Genomic DNA, 18,380 nt, shown 5'->3' on the forward strand with positions numbered 1-18,380 from the left:
GACTCATTTTGTCTTTGTCATTATTCAAAAATACAACCGTAATGATAATGGTTCTCATCTCCAGTGAAACAGCAGGAGCCTGTCTACATTGTTCTGCTAATTGTCACATGCTCATAGATAAAGTTAGAGTTTGCAAACGCGTTTACAGTTTATTTTTCTTTTACATCCAACAAAAGCGTCTGTCAGTCATTTTAGCTGAAATATGCATGACTTGAACTTGAGTGTAACAAACTCACTCGAGTACGATGTGACAGAGTTCAGCTTGCTTTGAGCAGAGCATGTGGTGACTGACTAATACATGTTTGTCCCCCAGGCTTTCTGCTGAGACGGTTGAGTACAACAAACCTGTGTCCTTAGCTCGACTGCTGCCAATACCAGCTGTCACACAAACCCAGACCTTCCTGCAGTTCACCTACATACCAAACTATCTGACACGATGACAAAAGGGCTTTAATTCTTTATTTGTTTATTGATATTTCTCTTTTTCCTGCAAATTTCATGGTGCGGCACCAACTATTACTTCGCTTAACTCTTTATATAACGTTCATTGAAATTGTTGTTTTTTTATACCCTTCAGCATTCAAGACACTTATGAGGTGTAAATCAACATTTTTATATGTTATTTGTATGTCTAAAAATCAGTTGGGAAAAGACTAGCTGAATTAACCAACAGTTTTGTCAGACCTCTGAGCACTAGTTGTTTGTAGAGGGTCAAACTCATGCATAGGGTGTGGAGCCTGAGCCGGTGGACGTCCGCTGTTTTGCGTCCGACTTTGATGCATGAAATAAGGTTCACAACCCGCCAGAGTTTACTGGATAACCTCAGATTTTCAGACAAAATAAATGAAACTTTAACAGAGCATTTTAATTGCCTCATCAATCAACCAGATTCTCGTTTCCCCTGCACAGACTCAGTGGAAAGATGAGTTACATGAGTTTTCATTAAAAGAAAAAAAAACAAGAACCTTTGTAGATGTATTAATATTGTGGCTATCAGTCTATTCAAAATGTGAGCCACTGATTCACTGGTTGGTATTTAGTATCACATGATAGCTACATTATCCATAACTGGCCTGTTAAGGTATTATCTCATCAGCTCCCTGGAGGTGGACTTCAAAGGAAATTCAGTCTTCTGCAGGACAAAACCTCTGCTTCTTTGCCCACGTTGGGCTTTTCCTCAACTGGTGAGCTTGTATGCCACAATTAAAATGTCGACACGGGTTTCCAGGCACCGACGGGGCCAATGTGAGCATCGTGGCTGCAGAAGCTCAGGAAACATCTGGCTCTTTGATGCGCCCCAGGTATGTCCACGACAAGGGATCTGGTGGCGTAGTTCAAAAGTAACAAACAGCCACAGCAATACGAGACCCCTCACTAACTGGTTTTTTTTTTTTTTTTGGTCACAAATAAAAAACGTCTCAGTTTTGAGAATAAACTTTGTTACTCCTGGAAAACACTAACGTCAGCCTTCAAGTACCAACTGGAAATAGGCAAGATACAGCTTTTGTAGACAATCTTTGAAACATTTGCTTTGTTACAGCATGGAGTTGGTGGCCTTCTGAAGCCTTATGAATTGGCCTATATATTCATGTGTTTTAGGATGCCATCACTGATTAGATGTGTAACATCACTTAACTCTTACATGAGCAGTGCTTTGTTTTCCTGAGTTTGTGGTAAGGCTTAAGTCTGTCCCTGATTCGAAGAGCCACCACTTGTTAATCGGCAGTGACAAATATTTGAAATCCAGGTCCTGTAGGGACTGACGGTGACACATATATTTGATTCAGGTGTTTTTGGAGCAGGGACAGAATGAAAACACGCAGGTCCTCCAGGATTAAAGTTTGTCTTCTCTGCCCTAAGACGAGTCACGGTCTCATTGTCCTGCGTTCGTTTTGAAAAGATTGGTTGATTTTGGGACACATTAGAATGTACAATGAAGGGCAGTTTAATCTGTTATCCAGCTCAAAAGTAGAAAGCACTATTTCCACAAATGGCTTCTTCAATTACAACAAATCTCACCAGGTCTTCAGTTAATGGTGGTGTCATGCAAGCAGTGCGTTCCTGAACATATGCTTTTTGATAAACTAATAATATTCTTTCTGTCTCTAAATTACCGTCGTGGTCGCTGACCAGTGGTTGCTGACTCGTAGATTAGCCTATATATCGAGCCTTCACTGTTTTGAATTTCTTTTCCTCACATGAAATCTTCCAAGGATCATTATTCATACATTTACTGCGGCTCTGTTTTCACACGTTAGGTATTCTGTGTTGTTTGAGTGCACACAGACATGCCACTTGGATCACTGCAGTGCCTTGCCACAGACGTCAGAATTACCCACCGAGTACTTCTTGGGTAGATAATGCAACATAAATACAATCAGCCACTGCCAATGAGCAAAAATTAGCATTTGCTCATGCTAATTACTAATTATGATAAGGACTGCAAAATTAACCAAGAGTGATGAGGAAGTGGCTTGTAACAATGATGACATCCTGATGTTGATAGAAGTCAGCGATCCATTGATCCCTGATGGTACCAGAGATGAAGAAGGCAATGCTACTAGAAACTACTGGATTATTATAATACAGATATGCAGCTCTATCCAGCATATTAGCTCATCCTCCACTCTGATGAGCATGTACAAGTGCAGTGGTGGGATTATGCAAATCGGAAAAATTGAAGAAGCTGGCGGTTTCCCTGGCAGTCGACTTCAAAGCGGCCAGGACTGGAGATGGAATTAGTGCTCTGCCTAATCCCACTGGAGGAGGGCGGGAGGGGGAGCTGCACTTTATTAATGCACCAGCAAGCTTAATCAGAGACAGGGGGAGGATGGAGTGTGGGGTGAAAAAAAAAAAGGGAAATAAAATGGTGACAGAATAAGAAAAGAAGAGGGGTGAGTAGGTGTGGGAGGACAGTGAGAACAAGAGATGCAGAGTGGAGAAGTGAGAGTGTGATGTTTTTGTGAACGGGGGGGGGGGGGGGGGGGGGGGGGGGGACATGACGAGGAGTGGATCAAAGAGAATTTTTATGGAAGGCCTGGATTGCTGTGATTTCCCCACAGTTGCCCGAACACAGATCCTTTTCCTGCCAAAACCACCACTACACCTGATATTTGCTCCCCACAGTGAGAGCAAGCGCACACCAGGATGCAAACAGAACCTTAAGGGCAGATCAATACACACACTGCAGATGCTTGTAGTAAATACCCCTTGATGTTGGGAAGTTGTTCACAATGTATCAGAAATGAGGCCAGCTTCTCCCTGCGTCGTGCAGCATGACTTGTACGATATGATGGGATTGTTACACACCATACAATATCTGCATGTGTGCGAGGGGATCTCGGGCACCATTAGGACTCACTGTATTGGGATTTCTGAGAAACCTGCGATTGTGACCTTTATGGATGAAATGATAGAACAATATGGAGGATGGATGGCTCGAACGACATCGGTAATAAACTATTTGCATAGCACCTCACATGCTGAAGATATAACCAAAAAAGAAAATCATTAAGCATTCACTATGTACATTCCAAGCATAAATATACATGCAATAGTTAAATACAAGAAAGAAAAAACAATATAGAACAGAAAACTGTAGATACACCAGAGGATTCTGACCTTGGAGGTCAATGGAAGTATTGCAAGGGGGCACATACCTTGGGAATACACTCAGTCTGGTCAATTCCCAAAAGATTATGCTGGATGGAGACGCTGTACTGTGTTCCTGTGTTTCTCAAGCCGTTTAAAACACAGCAAGAGATGCCCAATTGACTCGGAGCAAAAGTTTTTTTGGTATACTCACCAAACTCGGATACCAGATGAGCCACTGTGATTTCTTGTGAAATCGGGCAGCAGAATTACAGAAATATGGAGAATAATACAGGTTTTGTTTCACACAGCCCATTGTGATGAGGCCAAATTATAGCAAACAAAACACTGTCATTACCAGTTTAGAGAATTAATGCCACACAGACGCAACAAATACTTATTAAAAGGTTGGCATTTCTGTCCTTAAAAATACTAGAATGAGCAGTTAATTTGGAGTTAATCATCAAATCACTTAATTTAATAAAAGGCTTTGATGCTTTGAATACCCCTCCTCCCACATCCTTCCCTTTTTTGGGGAAAATATCTCATGTGCCAGCAAATTATCTCACAATCTGCAATCGTGCTGATAACAAAGAGAGCCAGAGGGAGACTGAGCCGGCAGATTTATTAGAATTAAAGTAAGGTGCCCCTAAATTAAGCACATTCAGCAAAAGGGCCAAAGTTAAGAGGGCAAAAAGTTCCTGACCAGTTACAGATCATCGGCAAAGGGCTTCAAGGTTTAGTACTTCACTAAAATGAAGGTTTATGAGGTGCTTAGTGGAGTTAATGGGATAATTGGGAGCAGGTCTGAAGGTAGGAGGAGAACAGCTTAGGGACCTCAGTTATGAAGACCAACTGTGGACACGAGGGCCAAATTCCATCATAATAAATCATCACCTTGACATCGATCTACTGAACTCAATTCAAAGTATCTGGATTTTAAAAAGCGCGTTCATAGTCGAGCTGGACATCCGAGTTTTTTTTAGCATAATGAAAAAAAATTTGTTCGTTTAATGTCTTCTACAGTTATTTATTATTGGCAAACTTGCACTGAAATAAGCAAAATCTGTCCTACATCATGTAGTTTCCAGTACCATGCTGGATCAATACCATAAAGAACTCAAAAGGAACTTAACTTTTTTTATTTTATCGTCAGGTTTCCCCACAAAAACAAAATTGTATTTCTGAGCTATTTAGACTTTAGCTAAGATCGGGAAAAAAAAACAACTTGTTATTCTTTTTAAGTGGCAGGTCCCATTATGTGTTTACCTCGATCAAGGGTCACTCATTTTACCAACTGACTCTACTGACAGTTTCTCACCATCATCTTAGCTTTAAATCTGGACTCCAAATATAGGTCTAAGTTAACTTATAGCATTTCAAAAGCTTTCGGATCAGAAAACTTTGTCTTCTCTAGTTAAGATCACATCCTGGTTCTCATTCTGGGGGAAAAGTATGGTCAACCCTTTACAATATCTATCACTGTGGCCATATTTGTGACTGAACAATATCATGTCTTATTGTATAATTTCATGTTATGTTGTGTAATCGTATCTCTTCATAGGATATTTTACTATCTTGTGTCCCTTTATATTCTGTAATGTATCAATGTGTACTGTGCACCATGAAATCATATTGAATCATGTTAAATTGTGTTACGTTATTTCAGGTTCAATTATATGGTACAATTGGGTGGTGCTTCTGTAGTGAAAGAGTGAAAGTGGTGTCAACTGGTTACTCAACTTTGTTAAGTTTATCAGTTATTGGTAAGTGCAGGGCAGACCACATGGTGTAGCGGTCAGCACCATCTCCTCACAATGACATTAGACAGGTTAAACACATTGGGGAGGGTAAGATATGGGTGAAACACATAATGTAGAACGACACACATAGAGGGAGGAAGTGCACAGTGATGGAGACAAGACAGGTGGGTATCCAATTAAAACAGGAAGAGACAAAACAGGTAAGACACGGAGACTTGACAGTTTATATGTGACTTCAGGTAATCCAGCGTCCTTTACAAAAAACATGCAGTGGCCAGTAGGGATGAATGTCAGAGTTTGATAAATCAGGGAAAAGAGGGATGAATGGTTCCTGTTTGTGGTAAACCTGGGAATGTTTTGGGTCCCGACCTGGCATCTGGCAAACATCTTGGGATGAGAGTAAGAATGGGTGTGTTTGACAGCAGTTGACTGTAACAGTCACTGTGACATTTAGGCAAATCAGAGACAATGGAAGGATCTTTTTCCGCCAGTAAGTGGTTGAGAACGACTGGGTTAAGTGGTACATATAACTAACACCACTGCTTAAAGTATCAATTTGTTTTTTATCACATTTTACTAAGCAGCAACTCATTCATCTGCAGATTGCAGGACACACATCACTTCTCTCTAAGTTAAAGAAAATGAACTTGACATGCACCTGATGAAATCAAACCTCCGGCTCACAGATGAGTCCTCTCTCCACACCTATGTTAATATACAGATGAACCTGCTGTGTTGGGGACTCTGATATTACACACATTTGATTCATGAATTCATCGCCTCGCACTGCTGTATAACATTATATGAGCACGAGGGCCCTGGAGGTGCCTGGAACAGCCAACAGCCGCCCGAGTGTAATCAATAAGGCACCGTTGATGAATTTAACATAATTAGAGCTGCAAATGTGAAATCTGTGGCGGCTTTTCAACCACTTTCTTGGCATGAATTGATTGTCTCGGCAAAGAAGGAAAATCGATTTCCTTGGAAAACAAGGCACTTCTCTGCATTCTGAGGAGACTGTAAAAAACAAACAGATTAGCATTTTAGAAAGTGCGCTGTAGGTACGTGTGTCAGTGTGAGTTGAAGCGGAAATGGGCAACAAGGCAGGCCGTGTGTAAAACTACCAAAATGCACAGTTATTCTCGTAGTTCTGCCTCCTCGTGGTGCACCATATGGACGTGCTGCAGGCGCAGAGGGCTGCTGCAGTCAGCTGAACTGGAGTCAGTTGTAGTTGCCCACTAGCACCTTCACATGGGCACTCGAAGCAAGTGTCGGAGTACAACTGCATTAACAGCCTGATTACTCCTCCCTGTCTGTCAGCTTTAGAGGGTGAAATGTGTGTTTTATCTTTTATATTGTACGTTTATTGCAACAATAAAATATATGCGGATTGATTATGAATGTACGTCTGTCTCCTTACACTCTTTTACCGGATGCATTTGAGCACATAAGCAGCGTCCTCGGTGAAAGGTCACAGAAGAAATGTAGACAGATTGAGCTTTATTAACTGAGATGTCACCACTTCCATCAGAGAAGTCAAACTCATTATAGTCAATGTTCCAGATACAATCCAAATTCACCTTGAGTCGGTCCTAGAGGAAAGTTATTATGATCTATAAATGGCAAAAACTCCAAACTCTTTTTCTTTGTTTTAGTGCAATACAAAATGTATGTTCCAATATCTTTGATAGGAACTGAACAAGCTGATTTTTTTTTTTTTTTTTTTAAAGGGAAACGTGTGCAAGTTGTTTTTGTTTTTTTCTTTTGATGCCTCTTGCTGCAAAAAAAGAGTAAAATTGAAATCTTCAGAAACTTTCATCAGTTACTTAAAACAAATTAAGGAATAGCTAATCAGGGGGGAACGCCAATGCCAACCGTTCACGTATTGTATTTGGTATACAGTTAGTTTTTTTAGTATAGAGATATTTTATTCTCTATATGTTAATCTATTTCCACAAATATGGACTGTCCTCCAGTATCACACAGAGTTTATGGTTGAATACCAGACTTCCTAAACTTTTCACATTATATAAGAATATCACTTTTGGGATCCAGATGCAACAATAAAAAAGCAAAACTCCTCTTGTACTAGTTAGAAGAGTTTCGGTGGAGTTTCATTTTAAATTTTATTGTTTTGCGAAATCTTCAAAAATCATTCTCTTGCATGGCTGCACTATTTGGTCAGTATGAAGCATGTTTGTGCTTTTTATTTTTCTTTAAGTAATTCATGTAGTTGTGAAGTTTTATGATAATGTGAGGTTCTAGAGAGGTTGTTGGTGTTTACGGGGTCGGGCAGGCATTATCTTGTATTCTCGGTGAGATCTAGCAACTCTGCACTTTCAATAGGTCCCCAGTAAATAGGATTAAACCAGGCTTGTCCAAAGTCAAATCCCAGGGGTCTGATTTTACATTGCCTGTATCTTCTGTCCAAAAATGTTATACTTGTGGTGAAAGAAACACAAACAAATCTATATAATCAATATGTGATTTACATCTTGAACAGCAGCAACACTGTTGAGTAACACATTGTTTTTTTTCTTATTTCTCGTGGAAATTTTGATTTCCTTTAGAAATGTATTGTAAAATGGCACTATTAGACAGGCTGCACCAAAAAAGTAAAGATACTCAGAACTCAGCTACACATCAGTGGTTATTCATGTGACTCCAATAAAGTCCTCACAACTACAAGTTAATGACAGCTTGATTGCTAAGCTTTGTTTTGACTTAAGTTGAGTGTCTTAAAGACATTAAAAGAACAGGAGAAAGAAAGTTGACCTTTCCTTAGCTTCAGACGCCAGAGCTACTGATAATATAATGTATTGTTATCGTCTAAAGTAATGGACTCAAGCACTGTTTGCTCTGGGGACATTTTAAAATGTATTCGTTTTGTATCCTAGCATGTTTGTTGTTTGTTTAAAGTCAGCATTTAAACAGAAACAAAGAGTAAAGAATTAAATGGGGGAAAAAAAATACAGTTTAATATTCAATTTCCTTCAGATTGCGTTCATATGCTTAGCACTTAGCCTTGGTTTACAGAATATTTATAGGAGCGCACATTGAGTGGGCCTTGTCGTATATGTTGAAACGACAGTTTTAGCTGCTGATGGCTAAATTGGTGTTAAATGAGACTTCATCTGGGTCTTTTGTCGCTTTACGAGATGAGCCATCCACTCACACAGCTCGGGCCAAATAACCCACAGGCCCACTTCAGCACCTTACTGCCACTGTCAAGAAAAGTCAAGCATTTAATCATGTATTTATTGATCTACATAGTTGGCAAACAAATCTGGATGAGTAAACATTAGAGCAGATCTCAAACAAAGTGTGTAAAAACTAGCACGAGGTAAGACTAATAGATGTCATGGTCACGAGAGAAACAAGCAACAAAGTTTCTCCAAAAGTGACTTTTTGTAGAGATCAGATAAATGACTTAAATACAAATAATCTAAATGGAAACGGTTGTTGGGAATGTTGGAAACACTGCAAAAAGGATATTTTTTTATAATGATAATAACCTAGAAACTCGAATAATCATTGATCAACTGTGAAAAGAAAAAGTGCCTCTTAAAAATATATTTCCCCAATTTGGCCCTCGCATTTCTTATTATAGTTTAAGAAACACCCCTCTATACTTAACCTGTGTGTGATTCACTGATAATGGCTTTCATCAGAAACAGACCTAATCAGAAGCAAGATGATGCTTGGAAACCTGCATCAGTCCTCTGTATTTATGTATGAGGGACGGCAAGGAGGGGCAGTATTCAAATCACAAACAAATTGGAAATATGTGTTTACTTACAAAAGAACAAAAACACAACCAAGATTTACCAAGATTTGAGTTGAATTAATTCTTAAACTCACAAGAAATGAAAAAATGAGAGGTTGTTGAGTTCAATGACTTGCAACAATCAAAAATGTCTGAAAATATGCACACTAGAGAACATTTTTGCTTTCATTCATATTAAATTGGTATTTTGCACTTATCACACAAATGTTTCAAGATTATTGAGTGAACTGTAGCTGAATTTTCGGTCAAAATCAGTTTGGCTGTGAGGCCCAATCATTGCAGATTTGTGCCAGACAACAGGTCCTTTTAGTAACTCCAGCTGTCTCGACTCCAAAATCTACAGGAAAGAAAAAGAACCTCAATCAAATAAAAACGGTTGCTGCAATTCCCAATTAAAACTATCAGATTATTGCAGAACTATTAGCAACAACAAATCTAAAAAGTCTGCAAGCAGAGGAACTAACAGCAACTCATTCTTTGGGCTTTTAATGGTTAAAGTGACGTCCACCAGTCAACAAATCCCAGAGCTGAAACAAGCAGTACAGTTCAGCTGCTGCTGTTCAATTGGCAGAAGACAAAAGATCTTCACACAATCATGTCGTCCCTTTGATTTGAATTTTCTTTCTTCCTGCCAGCTGTGGCTCTAGCTGGTGACCACAGAGTCAGTGGATCAATTCTCATCTTTTCATATCCACACATTCTCACCACATCTGAATCTGGCCTGGGGAAACTTTCTGAGTCTGCATGTTCTCCCTTTGCGGTGACAGACGCCGACCATTTGCCCCATGTCATTGGGGAAAGAAGAAAATAATTGACTGTGTGTATGAAAGAATCCAATTAGAAATGTAAGCCACTCAAAGATCACGAAAGTAAACATGCAGTCTGTTTAAAAAGCCTGTTTTACCTTTTTATATATTACAAATAACTAATGCGGGTATGTCGGTCTCGCTGTGTTTGCTCTGAGATGGCGACCTGTCCAAGATGCGAAAAAGAGTCAGTTTGAGCCTCATGCTAGCCTCTGTTTGGATAAAACTGTGAAGAAGATGAAGAGATGATGGACTAAGGCTCTTTCCAGGATGTGTCTCTCTTTTTATTAACACACTGCATGAGTTCAACTGTAGCTTTTAACGTGACCTTATTGAAGGTCACGTTAACCGCCTGTTCGCATGTCTCCTGCCCGGCGCTCCCCATTGACGTCATCCATATGCAGCTATGTAGTTCTTTCTGAATCACACCACAGTGTCCCGCCATTGTTGATGTCTCCAGGAGGGCTCAGCATGTAGAAGCTTACTCTGCAGGTATTGAGGTTTAATGGAGGAGCTTGCTTTCTTTCTTTATTTGAGCGGCGGGAATGGTATGGACAGGCTGGAACCAGCAGATGGCAGTAGTGCAACTTCAAACCCAAGTGAAGAAGAAGAAGAAGGGAAACAGTCATCAGGGAGAAAAAAGATGCTGATAAGAGAGAGAGAGGGGGAAACATTCATCAGGGATGAAGAGAACAGTGAGAAAAAAAAATTTGCAACAAGCAGATGGTGCTAATGCAATTTTATGGACGCAAACTGCCATTAAACCCAGAAGAAGAAGAAGAAGAAGAGGCCAGCAGCTCACATCTTGCAGGTCTTCTATGATCACAGCTTTGGCTAAGATTAAATGTGGGTGGCATTACTTGCAATAATAAAGGTAAAAAAAAAATTCAGCTAGAGTCTTTTTAATTGGCATCACTGCTCATCAGAAACCTTGAAAAAAGTGTGAATAAACAAAAGATTTTAATGTGTAATTTGCAGTTTTTCCCACAAACATGTTTTTGTTGTCTGATTCAGTGAAGATGTGCTTTCTGCAGGCAAAAAGCTTAAGAAATGCTGACTAAAGTGTGGATTGCCAAGCTCACGTTAATATGTGGCGCTCCCACACTGCCCTGCAGTTTTTGACTTAGCGCTCATTACACCAGAGTTTGTCTGGGAGCTGATCCGCGCTAATCCACTGCTTTGATGTGATGTACATGTATCTCCACTTGCATTATCATTCCGCACTGTGGCCTCTGCTGTCTCTCTGATGTTAGGAAACAAACTAGAAACACTCCTGAATTTGCAAACACGTCCCTCTGACAAGCTGTCAGAAAAGCGTTTGTGTTGGAGCGCGTCGCTCCTTCGCGAGAACCTTTATAGTTTCCCGGTTACGAGACTGAAAGTCGGCTCATGTTGACGAGGCTGAAGACGTTCAGGAAAAGACAACGTGCTGCAGATTTTGCTGTTTTAAGTTCCTTAACAAGTTTGTCCTGTGGATGCCAACCTACTGTTTGAACTCGTGTTTGATCTGTAATCACCTGATGAAATTTAAATTCCCGGGCATGAGAAGAAGCCTTGGATTCGTCTGCAGGATGTTGATAAAATACTCTGTGGCTCGGATCTATTTCACGGCCTGTTGCTCAGTAAACTGAGTGTTGCAACATGGAGGGATGCAAGTCCTTGAACAGATAATGACTCCAAATCATCAGAGAGGTAATGTGTGGAACCCTTTATGTGGATTAATCTGATTCTGGATGTAGACGTCTACGACTTCACCAGGGTTGCCACTTTCTGAATATTCGACTGCTTTGCAAACAGTTTTGGGCTCATTACTTAAAGAGTTAGTGCTGCAGACACCAGCAAGTATTGAATCAACTCAAACAGAGTCAATTTCCTGGGTTTATACCGCTCCACACTGCACATTCAAACCAACACTTTGAAGACAGTTAAATATTTTACACTGTGTCAGAGGTCTCTTTTTAACCCTCAAATAAAAGTTAAAGTAACACCAAAGGATAAAATATCTGAGTTCCGTATTATTCTTAGTAATACGGCAGTGTGAGGTCATTTTTCTCTAAGCATATGAAGCCCGTCCACACCTATACGAAGATGATTAAAATAAATCAATATTAACATAATGAACTGAATCATTTATCACAGGCTATTTATTTCAGTCATTTGTACACATTCAGGGAATCAAGTCATAAAGAATGACTCCATATGGTCCAACAACAGGTGTTATGCAAACTTTTGCATGCCAACGATTATTTCCCTCTTGCAAACTTCAGTGATTAATGATCAACTCAAGAAGATTAAATTACCATGTGTGCTACTCTTTGATTTTTTTGCAAACTGATTCAACATCTGTTGAACTTAATGAGTAAAAAGTGTCTTGGTTCTGATCCGGTTGTGGGCGGGACATTTCATATTTAACATGAAACTCAATTGAAAAATCCCCTGTCATAAGATGGACAAAATGATTAAACTTAGAAGGTGTTATAGTCTTATAAATGCAAGAAAAGCATGGCTTGATGAGTCTGCGATATATGGAGGAATCAAACAGTCCAGGTTGCTTTATCACAAGCCATGGTCAGAAATAAAAAGGGGAATGAGCTCCTGGTTTGAAAGTAATAAAAGAAGGGAAGAGACTGTGCCAACAAAGCATTGGGCCATCAGACCCAGCTCTTTACCCTAAACCTTAAAGAAAAAAAAGAGACAAAAGAAGACATCAAGCAGAAAATCAAAACCTGAAAACAGAACAACCAGAGATCCCCGTTCCAAGTTAAAACAGAAAATTAAAAGGCACAACAAAAAAAAAAAGCTTTGTCAAATGGATTCCTTGCATGTCAGAAAGTGAGCGTCCCCGCCTGATAGCAACACCTCTTCTTATTACCACCTGATTGCAAATTGTCTGCAGGCTGCAAACTTGTGAAGAACACGGAGGAAGGAGGGGAGAAGAAAGAGAAAGCAACAGCCAACACAAAGAGATAGTGTGCAGCAACAACAGGCCCCATGTCACAAAAGACAATGACCAGGTGTGCGGGGCTTGACAAGAAGCAGGTGGAAACACTAATAATAATAATCATACATATATATATATATATATATATATATATATATATATATATATATATATATAAGATGTGTAGAATAAAACTAAAAATATTAAACTGTAAATAACAAGAAACAAGTACCCAGAATCATATATATAATTTGTTACCAGAAAGACAAGGAAGTATGAGGGGAAGGTACAGAAATAACAACAAATGAAGGCTAAAAAAGAAACATAAAACTGTGTTTAAACTGAGATATTCACTTCTCTGTATTGACACATTACATTTTTGAGCAGTAACACATAAGTTGTGGAACCACACGAGAAAAACGTTCTGAGAAACGGAGCAAATTCTTTTGTGTCGGCCTTAAAAAACCTTGAGGATCACTTGCTCTTTCAATGAGGGATCAGCTCTACTGCCAAGTAACCTTGAACAAGACTGAAATAAAAGGGTGGAATTTTTAGACATGAAAGAAAAGTGTAATTCTCCTACAGACACTTCAATTGACTCGGTAAAATATTTGAATAAATTTCTCGCCCCAATGCAGAAATCAAAAGCTATAAAAATTCAGGAAAATGACTGGAAACAACCAAGTCAACAAACGCTGCTGGTGGGAACTGCAGACTCACATGTGAAAGAAAGTTTGTATAACGTAGTTTTATAAAAAAAAAATTTAATGTGCTCCAGTAACAGCTTGTGTAAATTATTGGCGAGAGCAGAAACACTGTCATTTGGAGAAACAAATCTACTTGCAATAACCTTAAAATATCAAGTTAAGTGTTTATATTAATGCCAGATTATAACATAATTTCAATACTCATCAACCTATTGCATGTGTTCTGTATTGTGCTCGTGTTCCTCTCAGCCTGTCCTTAGTTCAAGTCTGTATCTTTGAAGTTTTGCTCTACTTTTTCGGTTCGACTCTGGCCTATATTGGTGAACTCGAACCCTTCAAGAACTGTGCCACAGTAGTTTGATTGGGTTCTCTGCTTTAGCTATGTCAGTAACCTTAACTAACATAGCTGTCATTTTCTTGAGTAGTTAAACTTCAATGCAAATTTTCAGCTCTCTTCTACCCCCCATGATATAGTGTTTTTATCTTTTTGTTGTATAAACTTCATTTGGGAGGAGTGGATGTATAACATGAGTCACCATGTGGAAGTAAAAGCAGCTGCTCCCTGTAACGAGCACTAACTCAGCCGCTGACATCAAGCAGTTCGGAGATGACAGCGGAAAAGGTGTGATGGAGCAGCTATGGACCCACACACGTGCTTGTTTCATCTTAATTAGCTGCACTTCATACCAATCTGTCAGGTCTTTTATTCGAGTGAGGAAATGCAACTCCTCCAGCAGATGGCAAACCTCCCTGCTTCATTCCCAGGATCCCGGATTTACATTACCACTGAGGTCTGTGGTGGGAACGTGCCAGTCACCTGGATTGTTACCAACATGATCACACAGGCAAAAGACAGATTAGACCTCCTCATCTGAAGAAGGCTGTCGAGCAAAAAAAAAAAATGTCAGGGATGTGGAGGAAAATGTTTTGCGATTGCAACGTTTGACACGTGCATTAATGTATTGATACACTGAAACCAACTTTACTCATTGGAACTCAGTTACTCAGACGATTCATTGTAAGAATAAATGCAACGTGCGGGCACATTTCTGGTGCAGCAGTCTTCTCTGCGGGACCCTGATGATAATAACACATTCATTTAAATTGCATGTGGTCATGATCATGCTCTGCAGCAAACCCGATTACAAGTGTTTTATTGAAGTCAGGTGTGTTGACGCAGGGCAGCATCTTAAACATACATGGCGGTAACTCTCATTTCTGGATTGGATTGGTTCTCTCTTCTTCATCTCTGGCCTTGTTCATGCATCAGTGTGTCAGTCTCACATGCTGTGTGATGTTACTGCCCTCTGCTGTTTTTAATTGCAATCAGTCATAATTTGAATTTGTTTGAGAAAGCACATTGCTCTTAAATCAGACACATCATGCCACGCCACAGTAGAGCTAGAACAATGCATTTATTTATTGTTTTTTTTTCATCATCCAGAATTCGTTTGAATATGTGTGACATGGAGGTGTAAGTATATACCAAAAACCAATGGAATAAAGTCATAAAATAACACATATGAACTGAGGGCCAACAAAACATCAAATCTAGCCTTGGGGATATGATGAAAAGTGTTTAAATAAAAAAAAAAAAAAAAAAACGTTCCTGCAATGTTCAAATAAAGTAGCTGTTTGTTTCTATTTTTTCCACTGGTGAGGGGATATTGTGCAGCACACAGTGACCCAGAACTGAAGCCGAATGAGGTTGGCTGTTCTTGTTTAAACTCTAGTTAAGGCTGTAGGATCTGTGCAGCCTGAGAAGCAATATGCTTTAGGTCAGTCTGTGGAGACTCACAGTGGCAAAGAGGTTCCAGATCACTTTGAGAAGACGTGGCAGGTTGCAAAACGTTGACTGAAGATCCTCACACTGTCTGCGACTCATACTTCTTTGCATCAAAACAATAGGAAGCATTTTGATTTGTTTGTATTTATACAGTATATTGATGTCCTTTTACTCATCCAGCTATGATCAAACTATACATGCCCACTGAGGTTACATCAAAGGATTTTGGAAACAAGTCGCCCAGGGGTGTCCAAACTTTTTTCCACTGAGGGCAAAATACCGAATAATAACACAAATGAATTTCCCTCTGGGATTAATACATTATTCTATTCTGTTCTATTCTAGAAAATCAGGGCAACTGGCGAGACATGAAGTGTATCGCTGAGATTTTCTGCATTTACTTACTGCCTCGGTTCTTTAGTGGTGCCATACTTCAAAATCTTTCTGATTGGCTTTTTAGAGAAAAGCTCCATCTTGTGTTGAGACTCAGAAGTACAAAGGAGTGAGTCCAAATGACAGCCTCTAAGCCATGAATACATCTACAGGAGCCCATCGTTTTTGCTCTGTACCCTTCAAATATATGTGTTTCCAAAAGATTGATGACTACTGGTCTTAAAACATTAAATGTTTACATATCTTGAACTAAAGAGCAATTTTGACCTAACTCACACTCACCTGCTCAACCAAGACATTTGCAAAAGCCAACTATAAAAGAAGTCTTTCTGTGTTATAAATGAATCCATGACCATGGATCCAGCTTTTACCCTCAGATCAAAAATTAGTGTGTATTTAATTGAACTATTCTTCAGAAAACATTTCATATTTTAGAGCCTATTCGAGCTTTTGTTTTTGTGTTTTATAAGTAAAGATTTTAAAATATCTTTTTCTTTTTTAAACCCATGTACTCTTTATTTTAATAATATTACTATTACCTCCATGCACTTATCTGGACATCCTGCATGCATAGAGCATCAACGAAGTTGCATTACGGTGTGCCAGATGAATCCAATGTGTTGTTGTGTAGCATCTATTTAATCCCCACTTGGGTCTGAAACAAACATATGAACAGAGATATATACTGTGTTTAATTCCAAAGGAGCACAACAGTACAACGAACCGAAGAATAAAGAGTCACTCAGTGATTCAACTGACATTTATGTTTTATTGTGGTCTCAAAAAGTACATCACCGACAAATGAAGCACACTGTTACGACATCAATATAAATACTTTACTGAAGAATACCGAATGTCAGAGCAGTGACAATGAAAAGTTCATGCAAATCTTATAGGCAGTTACGAAGCAGAATATACAGCAGCGCGTATCTAACCTCGTCTACGGTACCGAGGGGCACGTGGGCCCTTACACCACAAATTACTGAATGATTATCATAAAGGAAACTGCGTGATTTTATTTTCTTAGAATAGTGCAAAGCTGACCATAGTAAAGCAAAGCAAACTGCAAGCAGGAGATGAAATCAGCGCTGACATTCACTGAAGAAAACAGCTGCATAATACTGACAAAAGGTTTTGACATTCACTTGAAAAGAACAAAGGTTTTCAATACTATTCAAACACAATCAACAGTGCAAGCATGGCAGTGAAATATCGTCAGTATTGTACATTTTCGGTGTTGTGTGAAGAAAACGTCTGTCAAAGCTTGGCGTGGATAAATGTGGGATACAGTTCGATGAAGAAGTGCTCGTGTGTCACGTGTGAGCTTTTCCTCAGTCGGTGGAAACTCAAAAGTGATACTCAGAGCTGAGATGACAATCAAACTGCTTGGATAAACTCAACAGCCCACGAATTGATCTGAAGAAGCAGACGTTGACGAGAACAACGTCCAAATTAATACTGGGAAATGTACACTCATATGATGGATTGGGGCAACCCAACTTTTATGCACCCCCATGTAAACCCGTTTAATTAATAAGTAGGAAGAAGGTCTAAACAACTTTCCATTTTATTTTTGGAGATGCCAAGTAAGTCTGTTTGAAATATGAATACTGTTAAAGTATCAAAACACAGTTCACTAAAAAGACATACTATAGTTGGCAAACAGGCTGTGAGGGCATTTATAACTTGATTTCACAAAGTTACGATCTTGCCATATGTGCACCCACATTATCCAGCAGACAGAAGTTACGGGGCATCATTTTGTAGTAATTCCAGCAAGAGTTTACCTCAATTAGGTGCGATAAGTAGCCGCTACAATTTGATTAGCATTCCAGCACCGAGTTGCACGGCAAAACAAACACTCAGGCACACATGGTGCAAATAAACAGACATGAAGACATGTGCATTGAATGAATGTAAATTATTGCTTTGGCTGATACAACAGTGGACACAGTGTCACATTCAGTGAATTCAAACACAATCATGAGAAGGTGAGCAGTGTGATGGACATTCATAACACAATGTCTGCATGGATCTAAACTAAAGGCAACAACTTTATAGCAAACCTGGAAATAAATGTTCACTTTTTGAGCATAATTAGTAAAACTGTCAAGACGCTTTGAGATTGCAATAAGTGCTTTTTGAACATTATCTTATGAGCATAATTTTGCAAGTGTACAAAACTGAAAACAAAGCGCCGCTGTGATTGTTGAAGTTCTCCACATTCGATATTTTGGCAAAGAGAAGCCTTAGGTGTAAGTGTCATGTTGACGTAAGAAGTAAATTACATTAAATAAATCTATGGCAGTGAGCTAATACAGACAAAGTAAAGAGGTGAAGCGGCCTCACATACATAAGTTTGATTGAATCCGTGCCAACATTGTTTTTCTCAAACTTACATTATAAATATGAATCTCTCTTTATTTGAGTACAAAAATCAAGTTCAGGTCTGATGGCCGACCGGCCGCCTGCTGAAGCACCGCGCTGTAATCTAAAACTGTTTTTCTTCTTTTTTTGGCTGAGAAAGTAAGTTTGGTTTTGTCATTCGCAAAAGAAGCAAAAGAAAGGGTTTATCAACTGAGGTGTAACGGCTGTGATACAATCGT

The sequence above is a fragment of the Lipophrys pholis genome (genome assembly GCF_963383615.2).
Source record: "Lipophrys pholis genome assembly, chromosome: 16".
In the NCBI taxonomy this organism is placed as follows: domain Eukaryota; kingdom Metazoa; phylum Chordata; class Actinopteri; order Blenniiformes; family Blenniidae; genus Lipophrys; species Lipophrys pholis.